This window comes from Vicia villosa, linkage group LG3 (genome assembly GCF_029867415.1).
Source record: "Vicia villosa cultivar HV-30 ecotype Madison, WI linkage group LG3, Vvil1.0, whole genome shotgun sequence".
NCBI classification, from domain to species: domain Eukaryota; kingdom Viridiplantae; phylum Streptophyta; class Magnoliopsida; order Fabales; family Fabaceae; genus Vicia; species Vicia villosa.
Window position 1 is genome coordinate 45,752,317 of NC_081182.1, and position 7,814 is coordinate 45,760,130.

Genomic DNA, 7,814 nt, shown 5'->3' on the forward strand with positions numbered 1-7,814 from the left:
ATTCTTATACACGCTCGTAGCACCACACAATTATCAATTAAACATCCTTCTAACATCGGGAATTGCTACTACATCAAGTACAATCCAATTCGGTTCACTCCAATTGCAACTTTCATCCAAGTTAAGAATTTCAACCATGCTAACCAACCAGTAGTCTTTCTTTTATTCTCATAACCTTTATAATCCACCTAATTTCACACTTGGCCTCATTCAATTCACAACTCAACATTATTATCTCGATCTCTCTTGAACTTGATCTCCTCTCAACATTACCATCTCATAACATCGTTACTATAATCATTCTCATTCAACATAAATTGCATCTCTATGCATTTTTCAATACCGTCGCATTCCTACAGATACCAATGTTTCATCAATATTTTACATTCTTCTTCACCTTTTCAATTTTCAGCAAGAATCACCCAACTTCAAACACAATTATCTCTTCCAATACAGACCTCCCAAGCACAAAATTATATTTCAAAATGAAGGGGAATTCGTGTAGATTCCAGAACATCAAGAATCGCTCAATTCCGAGTTACGAGTAAAAAGTTATCATCCTTGCAATGGGATTGGTTCAGAATTCTCGCATGCAGAATTTTCCAAAAAGTAAGCATCAGACCCAAATATTAAAACACACTTTTCTCCCTCTTCACAAACTCCCTAATGATAAATCTTATATGCAAACTGTAGGGAATTCTGTAAGCTTTCCAAAAAGTTTGGAATCGCTTCAGTCTGAATCACAAGTAGAAAGTTATGCCCCTTTTATTGACAGTTGCTCCATAATTGCAAAAATCAGAATTTGAGATTGATGAACATAAGTTCCATCTCTCCCCTTGCTTCCAAGATCTACCAACATCCTCTCTTTTCATCCAACTACGGAAATCACCCGCCTATAATCCAACTATACTCAAGACATACCATCTACATAATTAATCCATAAACTATCATTTCCATTGGAATAATTCCTCATTCTCAATCAATTCACCGTCCATAATTTACGCACATCTCAAACTCGACTTATACGAATTCATGAGTCCGTACTCTCGCCGGTTCACAACAACATCGTTTCGATAACGTTTGCACTCTTACCATTAACATCACCTTGAACCAATTTCTACATACTAACAACACGTTCGAGAGACAAACCTTTCAATTATTTCTTCCATTCGTTCAACTTTGACACTAACATCCCGTGCAGTACCAACAAACAAGTCTAGTTCTAAGAACAAGTGTAACCGCAACTTCACCTCTTTCCAACATTATCCTGTCACAATTAAATATTTTACAGCTGCTGCAACCACTTTTATAACAAAGTTCATCTCGTTAGCTTTCCGACGCTTCAAACGGAACTCAAATTGGATGTCCAGAACTCCAATTATGAATTTTCGAAGTTTCATAACAATTCAACAATTTTCATGCGTTTTGCTTACGGAAATTCCGCTCCAAAACTCATCCTCTTCAAATCAATCACATTCTTAACATCCCCTTATCATATCTCTTCGCTTCTAAACTTCTTATAACTTGAATAATACATTTCATCGCCGAAGTTCGATTTCTGAAACATCACGATAGCAACTCTCAATGCAAACTTGCAACTGAATCTCTTTCGAGAAGCAAGGCTTCTCCCCCACTTCGCTCAAACCAACTCCTACAACAAAACAAAAAAGTATCAATAGTGATTCACTCACATGTCACGTACCAAGGGATAATACGCCGACAGTATTCAACTATCGCGCAACTCAACTGACTCGACACTTGGCCGGACGGACCGACCTGCTCTGATACCACTATTGTAACACCCTTCTAAATACCCCGAAAAACATAGCGCAAAATCAGAGTTTAACATAAATAAAAGGGCGTCGCAATTCAATTAAAATAAAATTCTACATTCATGGTCATTCTCTATTGGGAAACAACATTTGATTGGAATAAAATTCATGTTTATCACAGCGGAAATTAAACAAACTTTGGATAATTCTTAAAACCACATAAAATACTATTCATAAGGTCACGTGCCTTAGTTTCAAAAGAAATTATTATCCAAACAATCAAAATGAAATAATAGAGCATAAACAATTCTCAATCAAGCGTTCCCCAGTGTTACAAGTCTCAGAGCATGACACCGACACCTATTTATTAAAACTAAAGACATGAATTTACAAGCCATCCTCACCGATCGATTAAGCCGCTACTTCAATCTGAAATCATCAAAGTAAGGGTGAGACTACATCATAAATTAAATAGCATTATAAATCGTCAGATATAGAATTCATAAGCAATTATCCACCCTACTTAGCATATTCAGATTTACCAATTCATACCAATCACAAGCTCAAGTCAATAGTATGCACCAATAACACAACACAATCATAACACCGGATTTCATCCTGACATGTCACAATTTATACAAAGACCATGCAGACTCTTATGCATGTGGTACCAAACATGGGCTAAACCCATCCGACTGATCTATTCCTCACCAAGATACAGCCCAACCGGCACAAATTTCACACAATGGGAATTATACCCACCATTTGATCCATAACATCACCGAGATCCATCAACAAAATGCGTATGAATGAATGCACACATATGTCATACATACAACATCACCGATCCGATGAACAACATCGTCTCACATAACTCAACATAGTTATTACCAACAAGTATGTACATGTATCATGCATCATTCAAAACAAATCAATCATCATCATTCATCAAAACACATGATAACCATATTTACCACAAACAATATCCATTTTCCTAACAAGTAGAAGCAGTCATATTATCACAACACACGTCTTTGCATATGTTCAATTATGCAAACAACAAATCATTGCACCTCACCAATTATGCAATACAAGAATAAATCACATTTGGAGAAAACGATACTTTTTAAAATAAAATCAAGTTATTGTTGTTTTATTTATTTCATATGGTAGAGCATTCAATTTAAGGAACAACATCCAAAACGGCGTCTAAAACGGTCTTACGGTTTGAAAATTAGAAGCTTTTAAAGTTAAGTAAACATTAAGAAAAATCTGTGGAACCCGGTTCCTCCCCATCTGGGAACCGGTTCCTGCTGAACAAAATCTCCCCGTTTCGGGTTTTTACTATGGGAACCCGGTTCCTCCCACCTGGGAACCGATTCCTGACGCTGTTGTAGCAGAAAACTCCAATTTTATGACTTTTCTTCATTCCTACTTTCACTATCAACACCAAATACGAACCCACACATTATAGTGACCAATTTTCATCAGTTTTCATGATTCTAACACAACAACAATGCAATATAACTATCATCCATCAATTATAACAAACCAATTGCATCATATTCATCAAATTGGGCATGTCAGTGTCAGAATCTCATAAACCTTAACATCCTAAATAGAGGTTCAACTCTTAATCTATTCTACCATCATCAAAACTATAATACTATTTAATAAAGAATAGTCACCCCTTACCTTATGTTTTTGGATTCCTCAAGTTCTTGCCATGGCTTCCTGCACTCTCTTCCCTTAGGTTTTCCTTCTTCTCTTGCCTCTTCCTCTTGTTTTCACGATCCATCAAAAATAAAACCTAATCTCTCTATTTTTCTTCTTTTATCCAACATACCCTTAAATCATAATACCAACAATGCCCTTCTCTAATTAAAATAAATCAAATAATTATTAAAATAATATTCATTCTATTATTTTGCTAATAATAATTATTATAAAATAATTATTCTCCAACTACACTTCATATTCTCAACACACCTCAAGTCCAACTAATCTTTCACAAGACCTTAATTATTATAAATCTTAAGGCACCACTCCACACCAAAGCATCTAAATTCATTCCTTATAAATTCTAAGGCAACTACCCTTATCCCAAGTATCAAAATATCCCGAAATTACAGATAACACAAACACTAACACATAAGCATCACGCTAAAATAATTAAATAAATAATTAGTCTAGAATTTGGGGTGTTACAGGTGCTAATACCTTCCCTTTGCATAACTGACTCTCGAACCCGCTTTTGGTAGCGATGACCATATTGTTGTTCTTTCATGGGTTTTATTGATATTTTTCTTTTCCTTTTAGAATAAATAAAGTTCGGTGGTGACTCTGTTGTATTTCGAATGTTCCTTATGCTCGGGTAATTTTCGCGCCACGATAACACTATCTTGAAACTAATTGTTATTGAAGACTTGGTTGAGATTTTTAGGTAGCTTGCAAGATTGAGGTTGTTGACATTGGTGATAACAAATTTGAATGAAAAGAAGGTTGTTCTTCTCTCCAGATTACCTTGTTAGTAATTGTGTGGAAGGTCTATGACCCTATTTCCCCATGGATAATATAACAAATAAATCAAAGATATTTCACATATTCATATAGGATGTCACACATTCTCAAAATCATCACCTATTATGTAACTCTTAGAAATTTAAAACAAACATTCAACACCTGTCATCGCATGCTCACCTTCACTTAAGGTATCATCGCAACGGAATTTATTCAATAAGCATGCTTCACCAATCATATAAGTTTCATAAAAATACTTTATTAAACCGAAAAACAATACAATAAAAATCTCCGCAAATCAACTTAAACATCGAGAGTATAACATCCAACTCTCTAATTAACACAATAGAAATAAAAATAGCATCGTTCGCCCGCTTAGTGTTACAGATCAGAGCAACTTAATCTAAAGACGCAAAACAAAAGGAAAGATGAACATCCTCGCGCCATCCTCCTCCTCTAAGCAGCTATTTAGTTACCTGCTTAGTTGTACTCCAAAGAGAAGCATAGACCATAACAACAACAAAGGAGTGAAAAATCACATCAATAAAATATATATAGTATATATTGCAAGGTAGAATACAGATAAATACATATTCTACAAAAAATTGCATCACAACATCTCATAACTTATTGTCACCCACAGCTCTATAATCACATTCAAATCAAAATCATGCATACAACTCATTTAGGTAATGCAACTCGAATATGCAACTCGATGCATATGCATGTAGTGCCAACTCAACATTTGGTTCTCTCAAGAGCTGGGTCCCCTCTCTAAATTCATGAGCCCCCTCTCGGAGCTTAGGATAAGTCATTAGTCCCTTCTTTGAAATAGTAAACATGCCTCTTGACTCAACTCAATATGATGCATGCTCATATACATAAATGCATAAATAAATCAATGCTTTAATACCCCTATGTGATATTAACAATTTATACTGACAACTCACGTAATCCCCTCTTTAGATTACCACACAACAACAATTCACATATGCACAACGCAACATAAACGCAATGCAACTCAAGCATATAATAACTCTTTTCAATCAAATTATTATCTCATACATGCAGAAACACAACAATCATAATTAACATCTCAAACATCCTAACATTCATTACAATTCACAAATCATACTCGACACAACGTCAAAGCTCTCATCATTCACCAATCACTCATTTAAAATGTTTTTAGTTACTAATTCATATTAACTCAGCACCAACACAACCCTAACAATGTCGAAACAGTCTACTAAAGTCGAAAAATCAGAATCTACAACTCAAAACACACAAATAGACCAATTACGTGAGTTTCAGGTTCATGGCAGGTTACCTGTCATGGTAATGGCACACGCCATGGACCTTATCACACTAAAACGTCACATGTGTGACGAGCAGCTCTAAAACTTAAGCCTGGGCTTCATGACGAGTTACACATCATGAACATGGCGCCCGCCACGGCCATGGGGCTCGCCATGGAGCTACAGAAAGCAGACTTCGTCTCTTTCAATGGAGTTCAAATCAGAACTCCAATTTTTTATTTCAGGCATTTACAACTCCCATTGTTCTCTTTTTTCTTCTTTTATTAAATAAATTAAAATAGAATATTATTATTTAAATTATTAAATAATTCTAATTAAAAATCTATCAACTTCTTAATACTTCCTACGCCCTCAACTCAAGTTCACACACCTCTACCATCCAAAATAATTCAATTAAAATGCATCAAAATTAAAATAAATCAAAATAAATTAGATAAAATAATTTACTAAAACTCAAGTGTTACAAAAGGCAATGGACAAGGTAGAGTTCTTCTAAAATCTTTAGACAGTTCATCGCATAAGAAATCAGTAGGATCAAGGGGTGATTGCTACACATGAAGGCTTGAAATTAATTGGTGATACTAGAAGATTCAAGAAGCGTGAATCGAGTAAAGATTACACATAAGAGTTTGACATTACACTATATACCAGTTAAGATCCAGATAAGAGATTTATTTTTCTCAACATTATTGTGGATTAGTGATTGTATGAACTCTTGTAATATTTGACAAAATAAAAAGGAACAAAGCAGTTTCCGATGGAAAACCATTGAAGAGTGTAGTAAGCAAAGTGAGGACGAACACTGAAGCACTATAAATCTCGTGGTATTCTCTTTCTAACTCTCATATTTAATTTCTGTAGGATATTGCATGCTTAGGTTTTCAATTCTTAACGTAGTTTATTGTTTATTCAATCAATAGAGATTTACTACGTAAGGATATGCTTTGTTGGATTTGGAACCTTATCAAGCTTTAGTGGTGATTTAATTCTGCGGAACTAGTGCTGCGGAATTTTAAACATTTAATAACATCTCTTTATAGTCTCAAAAATAGAAATTGCTTTAATCAAAATAAAACATTAGTTCAATAATATCTCAACAATAAGAAGAATAAAAAATAACGATCACATCTTCAATGTTACACTATCAAAGCGACAAATACTAGATAAAACCCAAAAAACGATAAACAAAGAAGTCACCAGCATCATCTTACAAGAGTAAGAGTGAATGATATTACATATGATTGAAATGAAATTGGACATGCCAAATTAATTTAATTGTACTACCAAATAAAATACAAATAATTTATAACTCCTTATTTAGTGTATATATATATATATATATATATATATATATATATATATATATATATATATATATATATATATATATATATATATATATATATATATATATATATATATATATATATATATAAGTACTATTTAACTGGTCTGGATCTTGTCTTTCTCTCTTCATTTATTTTTTTTAAGCTCTTTATTTCTCTCTTAATTTCATTATTCCTTTATTATAAATTAATTTTATAATAATTGAAAATATTAAAATTGAAATAGAGATAAAAAGTTAAGAGAAAAAGAATATGAGAAGAGTTACGTAGGAGGGCTATATGCTCCATATCCACTCGGTCCAGTTGGGTAGCCAATCCCATAATAATCATTTTGAAACAGTTTTCGCCCTACACCATATAAACCATATGAAATTTAAATAAATCATTCTGTCAATCAAGAAAAAAAAAAGAAGATAAAAAGTTAACAGAAACATACCATGTTTGAAATTGGATTGGGCATCAGTAAACATCATAGATGACATTAGTATTAAAAGTATTGCTAAAAGAGTAACAAATGACTTCAATTTGTAGGAAGGTTCCATATTTCTTTTACTATATAAATTGCAATGTTTAGGATTGGAAGCACATGTATCATCTCTTGAAGAATATGTATTTATAGGGAAACATGGATATTTTGAAGCATGATAATCTTGTTGCTGACTAATTCTTCCTCATATATATTATAAATTGTTGGTGGTGGTTGTTAATTTTTTTTATTAATTGCGTTAATTTCAATAATAAAATAGTTATTTCTCAAAAACTTTTAAAATATAATAAAAAATATAGCATTAATGATTTATTCATATGAAATTATTTAAATTTAAAATAAAAAAGATTAATTTTGGAAATCAGTTAAA

At 33.0% G+C, this 7,814-nt stretch overlaps 1 long non-coding RNA gene across 2 annotated transcripts; it reads right to left on the reverse strand.

Moving 5' to 3' along the window:
- Nucleotides 1–1,937: 1,937 nt before the first annotated feature.
- LOC131655602 (uncharacterized) lies at nucleotides 1,938–7,579 on the reverse strand. Of its 2 annotated transcripts, none has more exons than XR_009299831.1 (3): nucleotides 7,394–7,579; nucleotides 7,224–7,305; nucleotides 1,938–2,201 (listed from the first exon to the last, which is right to left on the reverse strand). It is a non-coding gene; the product is annotated as an uncharacterized LOC131655602 (long non-coding RNA). The 2 variants fall into 2 exon arrangements; XR_009299830.1 differs by lacking the exon at nucleotides 1,938–2,201 and adding an exon at nucleotides 2,220–4,768 and having other exon boundaries at nucleotides 7,394–7,577.
- Between the last annotated feature and the right edge of the window lie 235 nt (nucleotides 7,580–7,814).